Source organism: Hipposideros armiger, unplaced genomic scaffold, assembly GCF_001890085.2.
Source record: "Hipposideros armiger isolate ML-2016 unplaced genomic scaffold, ASM189008v1 scaffold_397, whole genome shotgun sequence".
Lineage (NCBI taxonomy): Eukaryota > Metazoa > Chordata > Mammalia > Chiroptera > Hipposideridae > Hipposideros > Hipposideros armiger.
In genome coordinates this window covers 528,266-551,836 of record NW_017731747.1, presented here as the reverse complement: position 1 = coordinate 551,836, position 23,571 = coordinate 528,266, and the positions used below count along the sequence as shown (strand labels likewise).

Below are 23,571 nucleotides of genomic sequence, written 5' to 3'. Positions count from 1 at the left end.
TAATTTACAAAGTTGGTGACAAGTAGTTATGTATAGGACCATAACTCTGTGCATGAGAGAGCCTGAAGAAGGTAAAAAATCATTAACTAAGGGACTCTGTTATTATATAAGAAATGAAAGAGTATTCAGACCTAGAGATTCTCAGAAATTTTTTTTCATTTTTCAGGAAGCAGAAACTTTTGACACTATTTAAATTGATCTAGAGAAAGAAAAATAGATTTCCACTTAAAAAAAATTAAGCCAGCATCATAACTCAGGAATCAAAATCTGGATAAAGATAGTAAGCAAAAATTAAAATTACAGAGATTATTATATATATTGATAGAAGAATCCTAAGTATAGGAAATAGGATAAATTAATTTATTTAAATAATATGCTGCAGCCATGCAGAGTATATTCATGACATTTCAATATGATTAAATATTTGACTATTAATTTAACTGAATATACTAGTAGGTTAGTGGAGAAAAACTATATGGCCATTTTGATAGAAGCCTAAACATTACTTAAAATTCACTGTCTTCTTGTAAAATCCTTAGTAAAACAGGATTAAATGAATACTGCCTTCCAATAATTAAAAGGTTATACCTCATAGGAAGCATTCTCATGAAAGTCAGGATGAAGACTGATAAATTTACTATCTCTCCTACTATTTAACAGCTCTCTAGAAGTGCTAGGTAGTGTATTCTAATTAGGCAATGCGGTTATAAAATGGTGAACAAGAAAGGCAGACATAAAAATGTAATTGTACTGAATTTCCTGTTACACAGTCAACTGACTAACTCTTTAGAAACAATGAAAATATCTCTGGTGGCTAAAAATAAATATTAAGAAACCTATAATACATATACACACACACACACACACACACACACACACACACACACACACACACACACAGTGCCAAAAAATGTATACACATTTTAAGAAAGGAAAAAACTGTATTAAAATTATGCTGGGGCTGGCCGAGTGGCTCAGCTGGTTAAGAGCTCACTTGGGAGCACCAGCTCTGAGCAACAGGGCTGCGGTTCGGATCCCACATTGAGGGCCAGTGATGCTCGCCCTCTACAGCTAAGATGATGAACAACAGCTCAACCTGGAGCTGGGCTGCCGTGAGTCGCCGGCAACGGTGTAGGTTGCAGCAGGGCTGCAGTGGGCTGCCGTGGGCTGCCGTGAGCTATGTGAGTGGCTGGCAGCCAGTGTGAGCGGCTGGTAGCCGGTGTGAGCTACCGGGAGCCGCTGTGAGTGGCCAACCAACGACCAGCGACTGACTGCCTCACCCGGGAAGAGCACAATGATCATACCAACATGGGCCAGTGAAGCGACATCCTCCACAACTAGACTGAAGAACAAAACAGCAATTTGTCTACCTGTCTGTTCCCCTTCCCCGATTCCCAAATGCTGTTACCTTCCCCCCAATTCCCCAATAAAATCTTTAAAAAAGAAAAAAAAATTATGCTGATGGTAACCACTTTGAGCACCTCTTGTAAATGCAGAAGTCAAATGTGACTTGTATTCATCTTTTATTAGGTATATATTATTACAATTTTAATTATTATTATTTTTTTCTTAAAATGTGTATTCATTTTTTTGGCACCACCTGTGTGTGTGTGTGTGTGTGTGTGTGTGTGTGTGTGTGTGTGTCAACAAGATAGAAAAATATAGCTTAAAAATATAACTTCATAGAATAAACGGAAAAGATAAAACACTATGATATGAATTTAAAATGAAATTTGTAGGGCTTATATGAGGACTTCTTGATTTGTATAGGAAAACTGAATATTGTAAATGCCAGTTATGTCTAAGTTAATCTACATTTTCCTATTAGATCCTAATATAATGTACTTTTAGACAGGGGACTTGACAAAGGAGTAAATATGCAAGAATAGCCTTAAAAATTCTGAGGAAAATTGAAGAGGGGACTATTCTAACAGATATTAAAATATAGTACCTTATAAAGTAGAAATAATTAGTACCACTCCATAAAATTTTGGAGTAAGAAGAGCCACATCTTTGGTATAAATTCATTAGATTTTAAACAGAGGGCTGATATGGGAGAATTTCTTAATTTGTTGAAGAGGGCCTTGTTAATATTGACTTAGCAGGCAGCAGAGGTGGATTCTAGGGTGTATGCCACTAATATGATTTTAGGTAGTCCCAGAAAAGTTAAGAAATATAAGGAATAAGAAACGTTTGATGGTTTTAGTGACTCGGACTTTCTAAATGGGAAGGTGGACCCTACTTCCTTAGTTTCAATAGCGGGAGCAAAGAATTTGAGAACTTAGAGATTGTTGTACTCCTCAAAATGCATGTTAGAAAACTTTATTTAATGATACCTTTATTTATATTTGTTTTCAAGTAAAAAGACTAGTATGCCTTTCCATAAGAGATAGCAAAATAATGTTATATCTGTATGAAACCTGTAAAGTTAGTGTTTTGATTTTTTTAAAGAAAAGGAGATTGGTTCTGTACTTTAACCTTTGACTGTGTACCCTATCTAGATTGCTAAATTGAGCTTCTCAATATATTGTTGCTTTGTCTGTGTACAGTAACATTGGATTTAGATGAGAAATACCTGGTATTTACTGTGTTAAAACCCAAACCTAAAGTCAGGGAAGTAGTCCTGTGACTCACATTTAGCCGGCAGCCTGCTGTTTGAAGTATGATTCCTGGTGAGTACTGCAGTCTTAGCCTTAGGATTCCATAATGAGATTGAGTGGGGTTTCCTGTGAGCACTTTGGGATGATTGACAGTAAGGTGAGGGGAATCATCACTTAGCATGCCTACCCTTGATAATATTTCCCTGCTGTCTGGGGAGGTACCGAGGACAAATAGGACTTCGTGATGACTGTGTAATTAGTGTATGTTGGTTCCAGCTGAACAAACTGGAGGGTAATGATCAGGTAAATGGAGATGGAATACATTAATGTAGGCTAAGGTATAAAAGACCTTAGGGAAAAACTTATCAAAATTTTATGGGGTTGTTAGAGTATCTTTATATTTTTTCATATTTATATATACACATCTCTCTATATATTTATTTATGTCTTTGCTAGAATATCCTCAATTTTATTCTAGATGTGCATAGAGATGAAAGCAATTTAAAGGTAAAAACTTCATGCATTTACTTTTTCTCATTTACATGATTTACTTTTGAAGATATTTTTCAAACTTTCTATTTGGAAAGGAGTTAAAGTTCTTAATTTTTACAAAATCATTTCACAAAATCTGTTAATGGACTCATTTGCAGCTAATGCAATCAATTGATTTTCAAATAGGAATAAATGACCAGGTTCAGCTTTGTAAAAGTTTTTTTGGGTGATAACTGAAAAACCAGGTGACCTTTTATTGCATATATGTGTGTGTGTAGTTGAGACGGTTAATTTAAATAACATTTTCTTAAAGTGCTTTTACATTTTCTTAAGTTGCTTTTACTAGTACAGAATATTTTAAGACGATGGCCAGCATGTCCATGTTTCCCACTTGGTCTTAATTATGTCAGAAACATTTCCAGTCATTTAAATTGCAATAGAACATTTATAGGATTCTTAATTCATTTTTGCCAAAAAACAAACAAAAAACCCCACTAATAGTTTCATTGTTCAATATGAAGTTTCCTTACCAGCAACATAAAGTTCCAAAGGCAAAGCTTCTGATAGTGACTGTAATACTGAATTTAATGGGAAGGAAGGAACTGGTTTCATTAATGTGATTTTGGTTCTTGAAGTTCTGGTAATTAGGTGATTGGAAGAGTTTTAAATGGCACACTTGCTTAAAACTTGCTGTGGCTCACATTTCTCATAAAACTTTGCTTCTTGTAACTTTTTTGGATTAAGAATACAATATACCTACCTATGCAAATTTAAAACACTAAAGTTTTCAGTGAAGAATTAGTTAATCAGGAGGAGAGCACATTTAAGATGTTTAGACATTTATTTTTCTTCTATTTTTTTATGTTTTTATTGTCTTTGGAAAAACATATTTTTCAGAAACATTATACTATACCAATTTAAAATGTTTTCATTATCTTTGGCTTGGCTAAATTACTTTCTCTACATTTTTGGGTAAAATGGAATAGGGTAGGCTTCCTGGTAGGAATTTGTTCACATTAATATGGCTCATCAGGGACATTATATTTAATTGGAGATCCTGCAGAATAGTAGCAGGAGGCTGGAGAGAATTATTTAGCATTAGCAATGGCTCGTCTGGGAGTTGTGCACTAATCAAGGAGCTTGAGTGTTAGCAGTGGGGATGATGGGAATTATGACGATTATGACATGTAAGCATGTCTGTGTGCGAACTGGACAGGCAATGAGTTAATCAAGAAGTATATTAAATGGCTCCCATGCTGATTCATTATTATCTACCATAGTGCCTGTCAGGTTGTGTATTTAAAAAATACAATAATTGCTGAGTTCAGTATGTATAAATTCAGCCACCATTCTTTGCTTTTCAAGAAAATAACCTCAAATTACCAAATACATATAAAAACAGAAAAATGTATAAACCCTGCTGACTGTGTGATTTGCATGATATAGCATCTCTTTTTTTTAAAACATGTTAAAGTGACCCTTTAATTTTCAATTCATTTAAAAATATGTTCGCTTTGCCCTTTTATATATTTGTTGTAAATACTTTTTGACTTGTATGACATAAAGAGTTTGGGTTCAAAAACAATTTATTTTTCACAATGAAAAAATCCAATATTTCAGAAGGACATTAATATTTAACACATGAAGCTACAGACAAATCAAAGCATTAATCTTTTCTACCATCAAAATGCTCCAAAATCAGGAGGTGGGTGTGGTGGTGGTGGTGGAAAGGCCCTTTGCTCTAGTGGGTGGTCTCTTTGTGCCAGGTAGACCCATTCTGTGCCCAGCATGGTTAGAGCCATCTGTCATGAAACTATGAGTTAGAAATGCTAGAAATGTACATATTTTTGGGAACTAGAACTAATAAATTGAATTCCTTTTAGAAAATAAATTGAAATGCAGCATAAATCCATGAGCAAACTGGATTATATCTGCAGGCAAATTTATAGAGTCACTGTACAAATGAACACACACTTTTTTTTTTATTGTAAGCACTGCCAAATTTAATAAAACTTTCTACCAAACTGTGACCTTCATCTATTAACTTAATTAAAGCAGTATTATGGGTACTACTCAAAGTGTTAACCTGTGGGTGGTTGCTATTGAAATCCATTATCTATGGAGTCAGTGGTCAGCTGCATCAGAAATAAAACTTGCAACCAAGACCCTCCCTTGGGTGCTGTGAGCTCAGCAGGTTAAATTGTCAAAATCCGTTAAAGCTTCTTAAAAAACTGATAGTTTAAGCCCCCTGGAGTTAAAGGTAAACTAGTCATTCCCGTCAGGAAGGACTCTGACTTTATTTAGCAGCAAGGCAAAAATTACATTTGGACAGGAAAAAAGGGATTTATAACAGTATCTTCATGTATGAATTATTTTGTTCATGTGTGTTTGTGTACCTTGCTATTTAACTTTAATAAAAACATTTTAACTTCTTTTAATCTATGGGAAGTGTCTTGTGGACATTTGCCTTTACAAAATCCCAAGACCTTCTCAATTTTCTTTAATAAGAACTTTGTTCTTTTACTTTTCACTAAAAATTTAACGTAACAACAAAGTAGTGAAATATTGTGAGTATATCACTTTGTTTTTGTATATTTTTAAATTTCTGGTGGATTTAAACAGCTTAGTTTGAAAAAGGAACATTGTGTTTCAATGTAAGTAACACCTGATGGCATGAAAAAGTACCTACATGGATTAATTTTTCTCTAAGTGTCTATTTAAGATTTAGAAGTTCTGTAGTCTTACTGAAAAAGCATACATTGAATAAAAGATTTGAAAATATAGCTTACTTTATAAATAGTATTTTCATATTGTAACATTTATAAGGCCACAACTTAACTCATATCTGTTACAGCCTCACTCATTTAAGGCCTCTTAGTGGAGGGCAAGATACCATTCTAAGTCATAACTATCACTTATTGAGTAGCTACTGTATACTAAAGAATCAGAATAATTATATAAGGGAAATATCATTGCCATCATTTTAAATTGAGATATTTGCGACTTCAAGACGTAAAGTAGGTTGCCAAAGATTGTTTAGCTAGGTAACCAATGGAGCTCAGATTCAAATTATATGTGACTCCCAAGTTGTACTCTTTCCATTGTAGCATATTGCTTCCCATGTCAAGTATATGGAAAGTACCCTTTCTCCCCCAAAGAAAGTGAATTGTATCACTTTGAAGGCTGGGTGTTTATTAGTGCCTGTTGTGGGCCAGACGCTATGCTAGTTGATGGAATTAGAATAGTGACCAGGAGCAACATGATTTCTGCTCTCATGGCACTGAGTGCTAGAGACAGAAATAAAATAAGAAAACATACAAATTCATAATTACAAATTGTGTGAACGAAGGAAACAAACTAGTTGTTGAGAGAGAATAATGGAGGACTCGCCATTAATAAGATGCTCAGCGAAATTCTCTCTGAGGGGGTAAAATGTGAACTGAGTAGATAAGAGTCAGCTCTTAGCTAGACAGTCAGCTAGGCAGATGGGACAGCATGTGCAGACGCCCTAAGCCAGCCCAGTAGATTGGGACCTAATCCGTGAATCAGCGCCGCTTAACTGGGCTAGGCACTCAGTTGCTAGTTCTCGATCTCTAGCTCCAGCCAGTGTGTCAGTCCTACTTGGGATCACTACTTGCTGCTGCTACTTCTCAGTGGTCACCATGTCAACCACTAAGTTGAAGTAACAAAGGAAGGAGTCTGGTAGGCATCTTCAGGATGATAAAAAGCTGTCTGAAAAAGGGAGATGGCAATAGTGGATTTATATTTGATGTACGTATTCATTTGAGTTGGAGCCTATCCTAAGCAAGAGAGGCTCCAGCTCAGATAAATACATCAGATAGAAATCTATTATTGCCATTTTCAGTTATGTATGTATTCAATATGTTGTTTGCAAAGCACTGTCTAGATGCTGGGAGTAGAGTATGGTCTGTCCAATGGAGAATTTGTAGCTTGGAACAAAGGGCAGGAACCTTGTTTTTCTGTGTGGGAGACTGTTAAGTCCAGGTAAAACTGCAAATGAATAGGATTTTTAAATGTCTAATTTTGTAAACTGTTTAGTTGCTTCCAAGTCTTCCTGTGAATTAATCATATATTAATTTAGTTTCCAAGTCGATAATGTAGTCCCCAAATGGATATTAGATATTTTAGTACAAGGGAATTTATAATTAAATATAGCAAAGTAACTTCAGTGAACTATTCCAATTAAGTGTTATGGATCCCTAGGCTACATCCATGGAACTCAGCTGGGATGCTGTACAAAGGGGAAGCAGTTTCAAAACTAGGATTCATGTAATTTTTCCTTTCAATAAGAAATGCCTTTTTTCCAAATGCTTTTTGGGGGGGGGCAGTTTTAGGTTCACAGAAAAATTGAGAGGCAGTTAAAGAGATTTTTCATATACCTCTTGCTTCTCCAAACATGCATAGACTCCCCATTATCAACATCCCCCATCAGAGTGGGACGTTTGTTGCAATTGATGAACCTACATTGATGGACCTCCATAGTTTACATTAGGGCTCACTCTTGCTGTTGTACATTCTATAGGTTTGGACAAATACATAGTGACACGAATCCATTATTATAATATCATACAGAATATTTTCACTGCCCTTAAAATCCTCTGTGCTCTGCCTGTTCATCCTTCCCCATCCTCTGACCCCTGGGAACCACTGATCTATTTACTGTTTCCATAGTTTTGCCTATTTCAGAATACCATGTAATGGGAATCACACAGTAGATTGCCATTTCAGATTGGCTTCTTTTACTTAGTAATATGCATTTAAGGTTTCTTTATGTCTTCTTATGGCTTGATAGTTCATTTCTTTTTAGCACTGACTAATATTCTATTGTGTGGATGGACCACGGTTTATTTATCCATTCACCTACTAGGACATCATCGTTGTTTCCAAGTTTTGGCAATTAGAAACAAGGCTGCTGTAAGCATCTATATGCAGGTTTCTATGTGGACATACATTGTCAGCTCCTTTGGGTGAATACCAAGTAGTGTGATTACTGGATTGTATGGTAAGAACATGTTTAGTTTTGTAAGAAACCACCAAACTGTATTCCAAAGAGGCTGTACCATTTTGCATTTCCACCAGCACTGAATAAGAGTTTCTGCTGCCTCACATTCTTGCCAGTGTTATCAGTGTTCTGGATTTTGTCCATTCTAATAGGTGTGTAGTGGCATCTCATTTAAATTTGCATTTCCCTGATTACTTATGATGTGGAGCATCTTTTCATGTGCTTCTTTGCCATTCATATATCTTCTTTGATGAGGTGTCTGTAAAAGTCTTTGGCCTATTTTTTTACCTAGTTATTTTCTAATTGGTGAATTTTAAGAGTTCTTTGTATATTTTGGATAATAGTCTTTTGTTAAATGTGTCTTTTGCATATATTTTCTCCCAGGCTATAGCTTGTCTAATTCTCCTGACATTGTCTTTCGCAGAGCAGACATTTTTAACTTTAATGAAGTCCAATTTATCCATGATTTCTTTCATGGATTATGCCTTTGGTGTTGTGTCTGAAAAGTCCTTGCCATAGCCTAGGTCATCTAGGTTTTTTCCTATGTTTTCTTCTAGGAGTTTCATAGTTTTGTGTTTTATATTTAGTTCTGCAATCCATTGTAAGCTAATTTTTGTAAAGGGGGTAAAGTTTGTCTAGAATGATTTTGTTTTACATATGGATGTCCAGTTTTTCCAGCATTGTGTGTAGAAAAGGTTATCTTTGCTTCATTATATTGCCTTTGCTTCTTTGTGAAGGATCAATTGATTATATTTATGGGGGAGGGTCTATTTCTGGGCCCTCAATTCTGTTCCATTGATCTCTTTGTTCTTTCACCAATACCCTGTAGCTTTATTAAGTCTTGATGTCAAGTAATGTCAATCCTCCAACTTTGTTCTTCTCCTTTAATATTGTGTTGGCTATTATGCACCTTTTGTTGTCCATATAAACTTTAGAATAAGTTTGTCAATATTCACAAAATAACTTGCTGGGATTTTGATTGCATTGAATTTATAGATCAAGTTGGGAAGAATTGACACCTTCCTATCCATGACCATGGACTGTCAGTCCATTTATTTATTAATAGTTGTTTGATTTCATTCATCAGAGTTTTGTAGTTCTCATATAGATCTTGTATATGTTCTGTTAGACTTATACCTATTTTATTTGTGGATGTGCTAATGCAAATGATATGTTTTAAATTTCAAATTTTACTTGTTCATTTTTGGTATATAGGCAAACAATTGACTTTTTATATTAATCATATATCCTGCAACATTGCTATTAGATCCAAGAGTTTTTTATTTTTTTGTCTATTCTTTCAGATTTTCTACATAGATGATCATGTCATCTGCAAACAAAGATGTCTTACATCTTTTTTCCTTATATGTATACCTTTTAGTTCCTTTTTAGTTCTTTTTTCTTATTTCATTGACTGGGACTTCCAGTTGAAAATCTGTGATGAAAGGGCACATCTTTGCCTTCTTCCAGATCTTAATGGGAGAGTTTTGAGTTTTTTTACCAGTAAATATGACATTAGCTGTAGGTATTTTGTAGGTAGTCTTTACCAAATTGAGAAAGCCTCCTCTATTTATAGTTTACTGAGAGTTTTTATCATGAATGTATACTGGATTTTTTCAGATCATTTTATACATCTATTGATATGATCATGTGGTTTTTCTCTTTTAGTCTGTTGATGTGGTAGATTACATTAATTGATTTTCAAGTGTTCAACCATCCTTGCATGCCTGGAATAAACTCTATTTGATTGTGGTGTATGATTCTTTTAATACATTGTTGTATTTAATATGCCAATATTTTGTTGATGGGTTTTGTATGTATGTTTATGAGAGATACTTGTTGGTAGTTTTTTTTTTATGGTGCCAATTTTAAATTGTTTTATTTAAGTCACATTTCTACCTTATAATACAGTGCTCATAAGGTGTGTCATTATTTCCTTTTCTGGGCACATATTTCATAGTCAAGTAGCAAGAATGCCAGTTATTTACTATACAGCAGGTCAACTTTAAAACTGCCATGGAATTTGCTACAAAGTTGAATCCTTCCATATTTTGTGTGGGACAATGCTAAATCTATGCTCAAAGTTGGCTTAATCAACCTTGTTGATGGTTGGCCCAGAAGAGCCACCACCAGAAGGAGGGGCTGCACCATGAGGGAAGCTTCTAGGCATCCCTTATGGCATGCCTTCTGCACTCTGGTACAGCTTGGTAATGATGGAATTGTAGACTTTTTCCAGTTCTTTCTGATGATGTTCAGATTCTTCCTTCTCTGTAGTCTGATTCTTATCAAGCCAGTTATGACTTCATTGCACTTGTCAAGAATCTTCTGGGGCCGGTCGAGTGGCGCGTTGGTTAAGAGCTGGTTTGGGACGCCAGAGGGCCCCGGTTCAGATCCCACATATGAGGGCCAGTGACACTGCCCTCCACAGCTAAGATGCTGAACAACAGCTCAACCTGGAGCTGGGCTGCCGTGAGTCGCCGGCGATGGTGTAGGCTGCAGCCCCTGCTGCAGTGGGCTGCCATGGGCTACCGTATGTAGCCAGCAGCCAGCGTGAGCGGTCAGCAGCCGCCGTGAGCGGCCGTCCAGAAGCCGGCGACTGATTGCCTCGCCCGGGAAGAGCTCAGTGATGGTGCCAACTTGGGCCAGTGAAACAACGTCCTCCACAACTAGACTGAAGAACAAAACGACAGCAACTTGTCTGTTCCCCTTCCCCAATTCCCCAATAAAATCTTTAAAAAAAAAAAAAAAGAATGTTCTGTTTGTCCTCATCATTGATCTTGCCTTGAAGTTTTTCATCTTCAAAAGTGCTTTCATTGTGAATGCCTAGGGTCCAAGGGAATTTTTGGAAGACACCTTGTCCCTCTGCTTCTCATCTTCAGCTTTGTAATTCTCAGCTTCTTGGACCATGAGCTCCATGTCTTTCTTGCTCAGATGACCCAAGTCATTAGTGATGGCGATCTTGTTATCTTTTCCTGTACTCTTATTCACAGCAGAGACACTGGGGATGCCATTGGCATCAATGTGAAAAGTGACTTCAGTCTGAGGAACACCATGAGGTGCAGGAAGTATCCATGTGATTTCAGACTTGCCAAGTAAATTGTTATCCTTGGTCATGGCCCGCTCACCTTCATAAACCTGAATGAGCACACCAGGCTGGTGACCAGACTAGGTAGTGAAGGTCTGCGCCTGCTTGGTAGGAATGGTATTGCGCTTGATGAGGACAGCTGTGACTCTACCAGCAGTTTCAATGTCAAGGGAAAGAGGAGCGACATCCAACAGCAGCAAATCTGGAACATTTTCAGATTTGTCTTTAGATAGGATGGCTGCCCCTAAGCAACAGCCTCATCAGGGTTGATGTTCTTATTTAACTCATTTCCATTGAAGAGTCCTATAGACGTTTCTGAATCTTGGGTCTATGGGTAGAACCACCCACCAGGGCAATATCATGGATCTGGTGCTTGTGGAGCTTGGCATCCCAAAGGGCTTTCTCTCCAGGGTTTAGGGTGCCACGGGAAAGGTCAGCATTTTGATCTTCAAATGGGCACGGGTGAAAGAGGCATAGAAGTTGATTCCTTCATAGAGTGAATCAATCTCAGTACTGGCCTGGGTGCTGGAAGAGAAGGTACGAGGTTTGATCAAAACATATGGTGAATATTTAAATTTAAAAATTATTAGACACAATGCCATTAATCCCCCTCAAAATACTCCCCCTCGTTTCAAACACATCCCATTGTTCTTGCCACTTTCTGAAGCAGTTCTTTCTGGAAGTTCTCTTTCGTGGGTGTCTTTAGTTACTCTGTGTGGCTGCCTCAATATTCTGATTCAAAACGTTTATCTGTCTTGGTCATTTTGACTTTGGGAAACAGCCAGAAGTTGCGTGGTGTCAGATCTGGTGAATAAGGTGGATGAGGACACACTACAATGTGTCCTCAGAAGCTTGACAGAAATTTCCCTACCATAAGCCATGTGTGACATGTAGTCTTTCTGTTGTGAATCACAAAATACGGTGAATGCTGCTGCCGAGTGCCATCTGACGGAAAGGCAGTGGTTGTCAATATGAGAAGTGGTGCGTTGAACCTTAGTAACAGTGTGTGACAGGTTTCAATTTGTTCAGTGCAGGCAGCCGGGTATGAACTACAATTGAGAGAAGGTGTGTTTTAAAGTGTGCCGTAAATCATCATAACACTGTGTCACACATCGCTTCTGGTATACAGCAATTTCTGTCAAATAAAAACATTACGGTGTTTCCTCACCCACCTTATTCACGGGATCTGGCACCATGCAACTTCTGGCTCTTCCCAATGTCAGAATGATTCAGGGCATCGAGGCAGCCATAACAGAGCAACTAAAGACAATCACAAAGAGAACTTCCAGAATTGCTTCAGAAAGTGGCAAGAACAATGGGATAAGTGTGTTTGAAGCGAGGGGGAGTATTTTGAGGGGGATTAATGGCAATGTGTCTTTTATTGTAATAATTAAAAAAAAATTTAAACATTCACTGTATTGCTTGATCACACCTTATATGCTTAGCACATTCACAAGCAGTACGGAGGTGACAGATAGCCCTCTTGTTCTCACTGATGTCCTTAAACTTGTGCTTGAACTCTTCAATAAAATGTTGACCTTTTGATTGTCAAAGTCTTCTCCACCTAACTGGGTGTCTCCAGCTGTAGATTTGACTTCAAAGATTCCATCTTTATTTGTGAGAATGGACACATCAAAAGTGCTATCTCCCAAGTCAAAGATCAGCACATTTGTTTCAGCTCCAATTTTTTTGTTTAAGCCATAAGCAACAGCAGCAGCAGTTGGCTCATTGATGATTCTAAGTACCCTGAGACCAGCAATAGTTCCAGCATCTTTTCTAGTCTCACACTGAGAGTCATTCAAGTAAGCAGGTACTGTGACAATAGCATTGGTAACAGTGTTCCCAAAGTAAGCTTCTGCAATTTCCTTCATCTTTGTTACAACCATAGATGACACTTCTTCTGCATAAAACTTGTCTCTGCCTGATATTCTTCTTGGACCTTGGGCCTGCCAGCATTATTCACCACCATGAAGGGCCAATGATTCATCCGCATTGAACAACAGCATCATCAGATCTACATAAAATCAGGTGTTTGGCATCATACACCTGTGTTGGTGGGGTTCATTGGAACTTGATTCTTTATGGCATCACCAGTCAATCATTGGTGAGATGACTTGGGGTGTTTCGGTTTCCCTCATCATTGGCAATTATTTCCACTTTTCCATTCTGGAAGACACCCACACAAGTGTAGTTGGTGCAAAGATCAATGCCAACTGCAGGTCCCTTAGGCATGGTTGTTTGAGTGTGGGCGTGGCTTGCAAAGAAGAGAGACCCTAGCAGCTGTCCTTGCGTTCAGTGATTGGTTGATAGTTTTGTTGTAATGTCTTTGTCTGCTTTTGGTGTTAGAGTAATGCTGGCTTCATAGAATGAGTTAGGAAGTATGCCCTCTGCGTATATCCTCTGAAAGAGATTGTAGAGAATTGGTATAATTTTTTCATTAAATGTTTGGTAGAATTCACCAATGAAACCATGCGGACCTGGAGCTTTCTGTTTTAGAGATTATTAATTACTGATTCAATTTCTCAAATAGATACATGCCTATCCAGATTGTTTATTTCTTCTGGTGTGAGTTTTGGCAATTTGTGTCTTTCAAGGGTTTGATTCATCTCATCTAGGTTATTAAATTTGTGGGCATAGAGTTGTTCCTAGTATTCCATTATCCTTTTAAGGCCAGGAGACCTGTAGTGATGTCTCCTCTTTCATTTCCGATATTAGTAATTTGTGTCTCCTCTTTTTTTTCTTAGTTAGCCTTGCTGGAGGCTTATCAGTTTTATTGATTTTTTTCAAAGAACCAGCTTTTGATTTCATTGACTTTCTCTATTGATTTCCTTTTTAAAATGTCATTGATTTCTGCTTTAATCCCTATGATTTCTCCAGCTTACTTTGCATATAATGTGCTCTTCTAGTTTCCTAAGGTGGAAACTTAAATTTTTAGATCTTTCTTTTTTTCTAATATACTCTTTCAGTGCTATAAATATCTCTCTAAGCACTGTTTTCATTGCATCTTACAAATTTTGAGTTGTGTTTTCATTTGCATTTAGTTAAAAATATAATTTCTCTTGAGATTTCTTCTTTGACCCATGTGCTATTTAGAAGTGTGTTTTCTAATCTCTATGTATTTTGGTTTTCCAGTTATCTTTCTGTTATTGATTTCTAGTTTAATTCCACTGTGGTCTGAGAGCAGACATTGTATGATTTGTATTCTTTTAAATTCATTAAGGCATGTTTTATGGCCTAAGATATGGTCCACTTTGGAGAATGTTCATTGAAAGCCTGAGAAGAAAATTTATTTTGCTGTTGGATGAAGTAGTCCATAGATAGCTGAAGTAGTCCATAGATAGCTGATGGGGTTGAGTTTAACTGTGTCCTCCCTGATTTCCTGACTGCTGTATCTGTCCACTTCTGATGGGGGGAGGGGGGATGTCAAGGTTTCCAACTATGATCATGGGTTCATGTTCTTTTTCTTGCAGTTCTATCGGTTTTTGCATCATGTAATTTGATGCTCTGTTGTTAGACACATACACATTATGGATTATTATATACGTTGTGGATGAATTGACTCCTTTATCATTATGTAATGCCTTTTTTTTTAATAAGGAAATTAAAAAAAGATTTTATTGGGTAACTGGGGAAGGGAACAGTATTGGGGAATTGGGGAAGGGGAGCATTGTGTTTTTCCAGGACCCATTAGCTCCAAGTCAAGTTGTTGTCCTTAAATCTTAGTTGTGGAGGGCGCAAGCTCAGCTCTATGTCCAGTTGCCGTGGGGGGTGGGGGGCGGTGGCACAGCCCACCATCCAATGCAGGAGTCGAACTGGCAATCTTGTTGTTAAGAACACGTGCTCTCACCAGCTGAGCCACCTGGCCACCCATTGGCAGCTCAGCGGCAGCTCAGCTCCGGTGCAGCTCACTGGCCCATGTGGGAATCAGACCGACAACCCTGTTGCTCAAAGTTTGCACTCTAACCAGCTAAGCCACCCGGCCAGCCCTGTAATTCCTTTCTTTATCTTTAATATTATAACTCTCCTTGCATTGCAGTCTGCATTGCCAGAAATTAATATAGCTGTTCCTGCTTTCTTGTGATTAGTATTAGCATGGCATACTTTTCTCCACCTATTTACTGTTAATCTATTTGTGTCTTTATATTTAAAGTGCATTTCTTATAGACGACATGTAGTTGGGTCTTGTGTTTTGATCCACTATGACAATCTGTTTTTTAATTAGTGCATTTAGACTATTGACATTCAAAGTAATTATTGATACAGTTGAATTCATATTAACTATATTTGTTACTGTTTTCTATTTGTTGCCCTTGTTCTTTGTTCCTATCTTTGTCTTCCACTCTTTTCTGCCTTTTGTGGTGTTGATTGAACATTTTATAAGGTTCCATTTCTCTCCTTTCTTAGCATATCAGTTATAGGGTTTTTTTTTTAAGTGGTTTCCATAAAGTTTGCAATATACAAACTATTCCAAGTCCAGTTTCAAATAATGCCAGACCATTTCATTGGTAATGTGAGTATGTTATAATAACAAAATAATCCTAATGCTTCCCTCTCATCCCTTTTATCATTGCTATCATTCATTTCATTTATATGTAAGCATATATATATAACAGGTGCATAAGCATACATAATCAAATGCATTGTTGCTATTAGTATTTTGAACAAACTGCTATTTGTTAAATCAATTAAGAATAAGAAAAAATAGATTTTTAATTTTACCTTCACTTATTCCCTCTTTGATGCTCCTTCTTTATGTAGATCCGAGTTTCTGACCTATGTTTTCCTTCTCTCTGAACAACTTATTTTCACATTTCTTGCAAGGCAGTTCTGATGACAAATTCCCTCAATTTTTGTTTGAGAAAAATCTTTCTTTTTTACTTTTGAAGGATAATTTTACAGTGTATAGAATTCTAGGATGGTGTTTTTCTTTTTTCTCTCAATACTTTGAATATTTCACTTCATCTTCTTCTTGCTTGCATGGCTTCTGAGGAGAAGTTAGATGTAATTCTTTGTTTGTCTATTGATGAGGTTTTTTTTTCCCCCTCTGGGTTTTTGCTCCACTTTGTCTTTGATTTGTTTGAAGATGATTTGTCTAGCTGTAGTTTTTTTGCATTTATCCTGGTTGGTGTTCTCTGAGCTTCCTGGTGTGATTTGGTGTCTGACATTAATTAGGGGTAAAGTCTCAGTCACTGTTGTTTCAAGTATTCTGTTCCTTTCTCTATGTTCCTTCTGATATTTGCATTATGTGTATGTTATATCTTGTGTTATTGTCCCATAACCCTTGTATATTTTCTGGGTTTTTTTTTTTCAGTCTTTGTTCTCTTTGCTTTGCAGTTTTGGGGGTTTCTATTTTTTTTTTTTTTAAGATTTTTTATTGGGGAATTGGGGGAAGGGGAACAGATAAGTTGCTATCCTTTTGTTCTTCAGTCTAGTTGTGGAGAACATTGCTTCACTGGCCCAAGTTGGCACCATCATTGCGCTCTTCCCGGGTGAGGCAGATCAGTCAGTGGCTTCTGGATGGCCGCTCACAGAGGCTGCTGGCCGCTCACGCTGGCTGCTGGCTACACACGGTAGCCCGTGGCAACCCACCTGCCATCGCCAGCGACTCACGGCAGCCCAGCTCCAGGTCGAGCTGTTGTTCAGCATCTTAGCTGTAGAGGGCAGTGTTTGGGGGTTTCTATTGATATCCTCAAGCTCAGAAATGTTTTCAGCAGCCATGTCCAGTTCTAATAAGCCCATCAAAAGCATTCTTTCTTTCTGTTACATACAGAGTTTTTATTTCTAGCATTTTTTTTTGGTTCTCCTTAGGATTTCCATTGCTTTGCTTACATTTGCCCATCTGTTCTTTCATGCCATCTATTCCATCCGTTAGAGCCTTTAGCATATTATAGTTGTTGCAATTATCAATCCAGGACTTTAAAACATTCCTGCCATGTCTAGTTTGATACTGCTCTGTCTTTTCACATCATGTTTTTTGCTGTTTAACATGTCTTATAATTTTTTTCTTAATATTCAGATGATGCACCAGGTAAAAGGAATTGCTCTAAATAGGCATTTAGTAATGTGGAAGTTAGTTGCTGGGGAGAGGAAGCCTTCTTTAGCCCTATGATTTGGTGCCTGACTTTTAGTGAGCCTCTCTCTACCTTTGGACTGTGAACTTTACAAGTTTTCCTGTTTTTTTCTTTTCCTTCTCCCTTAGGTAGGCAGGATGGTTAGAGTAGGCTGGTGTTGTGTATTTCCCTTCCACCAGGCCAGTTACTTTCTGATAATACCTCAGTAGTGTAGCCTTTGGTTAAGTAGTTTCTCCTGAGGGCAGGTTTTGTTAAGAAAACAAAACAAAAGAGTATTCTTGGTTATTCCACAATGGTTCCCTTTCCCATCTTCTCCCCAGAGCACAAGGGGATATTTCGCTAATATTTATTGTGAGAACCTGGTTGAGCATCTGGAGGTGAAACTTACAAAAGTGTGGAGTCCTCCTATGATTGGGCTCCCGTGGAGTTTTTAGCTCTCAGACTTGTATACACTGAGCCACCAGAAATTTGTAAATTTACCTTGCAAGTTTTCCTACCCTGGCACTGGTTCCTGGGCAGTTTCTGCTCATGAGTCTCTGCTCTGGTAAGGTGTGGTTCCCTGTATTTATCTGTCTCCAGTCTAGGGTGCCAGTGCCCTGTATCCTGACCTCTTTGACCAAGAACAGTTGTTTTTTCAGTCTTTTCAGCTTTTTATTTGTTAGGACAGCGTAGTAACTTTTAAGCTCATTTACATGTCCAACTGGAAATTAGAAGTCTCACACATAATTATTTGGGGGGGGGGACATTTAAAAATTAATTTATTTTCAATTGTATAATCTGTATAACAAAACTTACCATTTTAACCATTTTTAAGTGTACAGTTCAGTGATATTAAGTATATTCACAGTTATTCAAGATGAAAAATGTTCTGGAGATGAATAGTGGGGATGGTCACATATCAATTTTAAAGTGATATGATTTTTTAATTTGTTGGCAGTGTTTCAAGGCTTTCTAACAGATTTATCTACCTTTATACTATTTTATTAGCTTGCATCATATGGATTTATAGGGACTGACAGATATTCAACGTTTAACAAGTATTGATTGAGCACATACCCTGTGAAGGTCCCATATCTTTTGATTGTGACACAGATCCCACAGGCTGAGGGGTCAGTCCTGCAAGGCTGTTCCCACTTCAGATGCTGGTCTCAGGTGTGAGGTTATCACCTGTTCTTTTGACTAAGTGGCTTTATTTTTATTTTTATTTTTAAAGTACTGAAAAAGTAGTTTATTCAAAGAGTAGAAGTAGGCCCGAGCCAGTAGAGAATGGCTCAAGGGCCCATTAGAAGAGAAATTACATTCCAAAGAGTTTGGAGCAGGCCACGCACAAAGGCGAGGCTCACAAGGCTCAAAAAAGAAGCGGTCAAAAGAGCAGGGTGTCCAAAAAAAGGAAAAAAAGCTTGACTAAGTGGCTTTAAATCAGGGGTTCCCACAACCCCCTGCTCAGGCTTGTTAATTTGCTATAATGGCTCATAGAACTCAGGGAATCACTTTACTTTCACTTATTGGCTTATTATAAATGATATCATAAAGAATATAAATAAATAACCACAGGAAGAGGTCCATACACCAAGTCTGGAAAAGTCCCAAGCATGGCAGCTTCTGTCTGGTAGAGTTCGGGTGTACCTAGCATGTGGATGTGTCCAGCAACCCAGAAGCCCTCCAAACCCCTTGGTTAGGGTTTTTATGGAGGTACCCTTATGTGCTATGATTGATTAAATCACTGGCCATTGGTGATGAACTCAGCTCCAGTCCCTCTACTCTCCCGTCGAGATGGGGGATGGGGCTAAAAATTCCAACTCTAATAAAGCCTTTTCCTGGTTCCTTAGCCCCCATCCTGAAGCTACCTAAGGGCCCCCAGCCACCAGTCATCTTATTAGCATACAAAAAGACACTCTTATCACTCCTGAGATTCCAAGGATCTTAGTAGCCCTTGTGTCAGGAACTGGGGTCAAAGACCAAATATCAGAACAAAAGATGCCCCTAGCACCCCTATCTACCAGGAAATTACGAGGATTTTAGGAGCTCTGTGTCAGGAACTGGGGGCAGAGACCATATGTATATTTCTTCTTATGTCACAAAGGAAAAAAACAATGGGAATTTACCCACCCTCTTGGAACTGTAGTTTCATTGATTGCAGAAGAATGTTCCTTTTCTGAATGTTTTGGCTCCTGCAGGCTCCCATTTTTGCCACTGCTGATGTAGGCATAGAATTACTTAGGGGCTGGGACACAAAATAATGGAGTTAAAAATAAAACAACAACCCTGGGAGATTTCTGTAGTGCTCTAAGTGTTAGGAGCTCCCTTTTTCTTTTGAGTCAGAAGTATAGGGCTTCTCCTGGAGTTCCTTCTGCCAGCACCCAGCGCCTACTCTGTATTATTAGGCTTTGTTGATTAGGCAGGGGGATCACGGAGGAAAGGAATAATGCTAAAACTCACTTCTGGTTTATAGTAATTTGAATTCTGTTCTTCGATTTGTCTGCTACTATTTACTTTTCAGAGTTTGCAAATAATTGATTCATGTGTTCTGTTCCGGTGTCATAGCTGCATTCAGTGGGACAGACAGGGTGGAATATGCATATTCCATCTTACCTGGAATTAGAATGGCCAGTGGTGCTTCTTAAAAGTCGCTGAAAAACAACTGTGGGAAGGAATTGGATGCAGCTGAATGGTTTTTTGTATATTGTATATTATGCTATGTATATCCTATATTAAGGGAAACGTTTGGTTAGATCACTTTAGAGGAAAAGAAGCTTTTGTTGTTGACAGCCCTACTTTATTTGTTAAGCTTTATTTGAGATTAGTGGGAGAGAAAGGAGTGTGTTTATAGCTAATTGCTTGGAATGGCCCAACTGCAGCAACCTATAGTAAGCTGCTGTAAAGATGGAGTGTAACATTCCTCATATGAACATTATTTTCTTTTCATAGAAAGTAAACATTGAGAACCACTGACTTCCCAGTTAAAGTCCCGACTCTTTACTATGGCATTCAAGATCCCTTTCCACCCATTCCTTCTACTTCTTCTATCATTCTCTTCTACCACCCTCTCCCATCAATGCTTCCCTATACACTTTGATTTTAAGCCATCTCACAGATTTCTAAATAGGCTGGGGCCAATCAGTTTCCACGATTTTGAATGTGCCTTTTCTCTGTTGGTACTTCTCACTTTTTTCCATTTATTAGGAATCCAATTTTATATTTCAATAATGGATTCTTCATGAAACCATTTTTTTTATATTAGCAACTTGTACATGCCCCTATTATTTTTATTTGCATTCGGTGTAGAAGTCTGTCATTTGTACTAGATTGAAGTGGAGGAGAGGGGAGGGGACTGTGACTTGCCATCTCGCTGTATCCTGTTGTAGCAGAGTACCTGCGATAAATGTTGGATTGAGTCAGGGAAGGTAGATACCGCTTGTATTAAATTTAAAACTTGTTGATGGTTGAAAGAAGAAATAGATAGTTTACCTACATGAAAATAAATTTACGTGTGTATGTAGTTTTAGCATTTACACTTTCAAATATTTCTCTTACAAAAATATAAACGTGCATACAGATTGGCCTGTTCAGGGAAGCTTATGGCAGCTTGTAATACATACAGATTGGAAACAGTGTCCGTTGTTAGGGGAATGGTTGAATGAGTTATGGTTTACCCACATAACTAGGGATATTGTATAGCAGTTAAGCAAGTTGCAGAATGTGGTGTGATACAATTTATGCAAATTAAATCTTAAACACAAAACCATGCACTTTTATGTCTACATATGCATATGAAAATGCTTAGATAAGGATGGCATGACACATGTAAAACTGATCATTGCTTTTAGGGTAGGAAGTGAGACTAGGAGGTTTTTAACAGGGTAATAGTTATCTTTACTTAAACTTAAAAAAAAACCCCAAAATGGAGTACTCGTACATTACTTGGGTAATTAAAATAAAATAAAAAAAATTTAAGAACATCTAGATGACTTGCTTTTATGCAGTGTCATCACTTAGTGGCATACATTGAGCTGGTGGGTCCCCAGTAGTGCTTTGAGATCTCATGACTTTTGGTGACTGTCCATATTTTATTAGAACTAACATTTAGCTATTCATTTGGTTTGGAAACACTTTATTTTTAATATACTGATTACAGTGGAGATTATTTCTTAATCCTATTCCTGGAATTTCACATTGCCATTGTTTCAGAAATCTGTATTTGGAAATATATATCTCCGTATTTGTTAAGTCTTCTTTGTTAGTATCCTGAATGCATGTGTGATGGCTTTTCTTTAGTAAGTGGAAAATGATTACATGCTGGAGCTGAGCCCTCAGTATAGATTTTTTTTTTTTGCTTTTTTTCCTTCCTTGTTGCAGTTTTTCTAGATGGTACTATTTACATGTTTTTACTATATAACTAAGTTCTACAAATACATTCTTTAACAATTGCTTGTCAGTGAGAGGCTGGAAATTGTGATGAATCTATATAGTTTTTAAATGTTTTTTTATTGTAATATATAAAACTTACCACTTTATTAATTTTTAATTGTACAATTCAGTGGCATTAATACATTTACAGTTGTGCTACCATCACCACCATGCATTTCTAGAACTTTTTCATTGAATCGCAATAGATTTTATAGGATGTCTTTCTAGATTGTATTTTGTCTTCATGGCCATATGTTTGACTGCTGATAGTGGTCTTGTTTCCATTTTAGGACTTTTAGTCAGGTTTGTGAACACATACTCACATCTGTTAGGCATTTCTCTGAGGAACGGTGATCTTTGAAAAGTTATATCAGTCCATGATCAGAAAATTTTATTGAATACCTCGTGTGTGTACTGAGCTTCCCGACAGCTGTAGAAAAAATAGTCAAATGTCCTTGCATTTCCTAGCATTACAGTTAAGCCTTCAGTTTTTCTTTTCTTGCTTCACATTTACACTTCGACCTGGGGAAGTCCAGCTTCTATTTCTGTTATTCTACTAAATTGGTCCCCAAAGTCACCCAAGATCTGATTCATCAGATGTAATAGCTACTCTAAAGCCCCATCTTAGGTGGTCTGTTCATAGCACACAGCATTGATGACTGTTCCCTGTTTGATGTTTTTGACTCCTTACCATCTTCTAGTTTCTTTCAGGCCTCTGTGCATTTGATGCACTATGTGTACTGCTAGAATGCTCTACCCAGATGTCTTCTATCTCAGGAATCTTATTTGTCAGGTTAATTCTAACCTTCTCTTTATTGGTTAGAATCACTGATTAAACATTTATAACACAGCATTGTGCCATGTGCCAGGAATGTCTCACAACAGAGCTCACAGCATAGTAGATAAAAAATTTTTAATATGAAATCTAATTTTTACTTAATGGTTTAATTGAGGTATAATTTGCATATCACAAAATTTACCCATTTTAAGTGTACAGTTCAATGAATTACAGTAAATTTTTAGAGGTGTGCAACCCTCACCACTGTCCAGTTTTAGAAAATTGCCATCACCCCAAAAGGTCCCATGTGTCCATCTATTTGCATTCAGTTTTTGTTCCCACATCTACCTATGTAGCTTCTGATCTGTTTACTGCCTATAGTTTAGAATTATATAATATTTGGTGTCTGGCGTCTTTCACTTCACATAGTGTTTTTGAGATTTATTGGGTTGTCAGAAAAATCATGACGCATTTTTGCAAAGAAAAACATAGAAAAAAATACAGCATGACTTTTTGACAACCCAATATTTATATTGTTGCATGTATCATTTCCCCCTTTTTTGACTGAGTACTATTCTGTTGTATGAATACAGATGACCCCTAACTTAGGATGGTTCAGCTTATGATTTTTCAACATTACAATGGTGTGAAAGCTCCATACTGTTTTCCACAAAAGCTGCACCATTTTGTTGCCCTAAGTTCTTTCACAGCAAAGAGAACCATTTATGAACATCAACACTACCTGGCGGTCTTACTGGATTTCTCTTGTAAGTTTGCTTTTCTGGATTCCACGATGACCATTTCCAGCCGTTCCAGATCTTCACTGCCAGTGACTCCTTTCTGTCAGAATGTGATCCTGTCCCTTGCTTCACAGAGAAAATAGAAATTAAAGGACAGAGCCTTTAATTTCTGCTATCAAATCTATAAACCTACCTTCATTTATACCCATTCTTGGCATCCTTCTGCAGTCATGACTTAAGAATTTCTATAGAAAAGAGCTTCTAGGCAGCAGTGATTGGGGAGTGGGACTTTGGAGGCTTGTCTTGTAGTGCATAGCAAGCATACTGTTTTATCAGCCTTCTGTCTTTGTCTTTTGTCATTCCCTTTCCTTTCCT

General features: G+C 37.4%; 1 protein-coding gene and 1 pseudogene across 1 annotated transcript in view; one reads left to right on the top strand and one right to left on the bottom strand.

Annotated features, from left to right (window-relative positions):
• PCCA (propionyl-CoA carboxylase subunit alpha) overlaps positions 1 to 23,571 on the top strand; it is a 353,425-nt gene that overhangs the window by 27,637 nt on the left and 302,217 nt on the right. The window lies entirely within an intron of this gene.
• Positions 10,284 to 13,432, bottom strand: LOC109393924 (heat shock cognate 71 kDa protein-like; annotated as a pseudogene).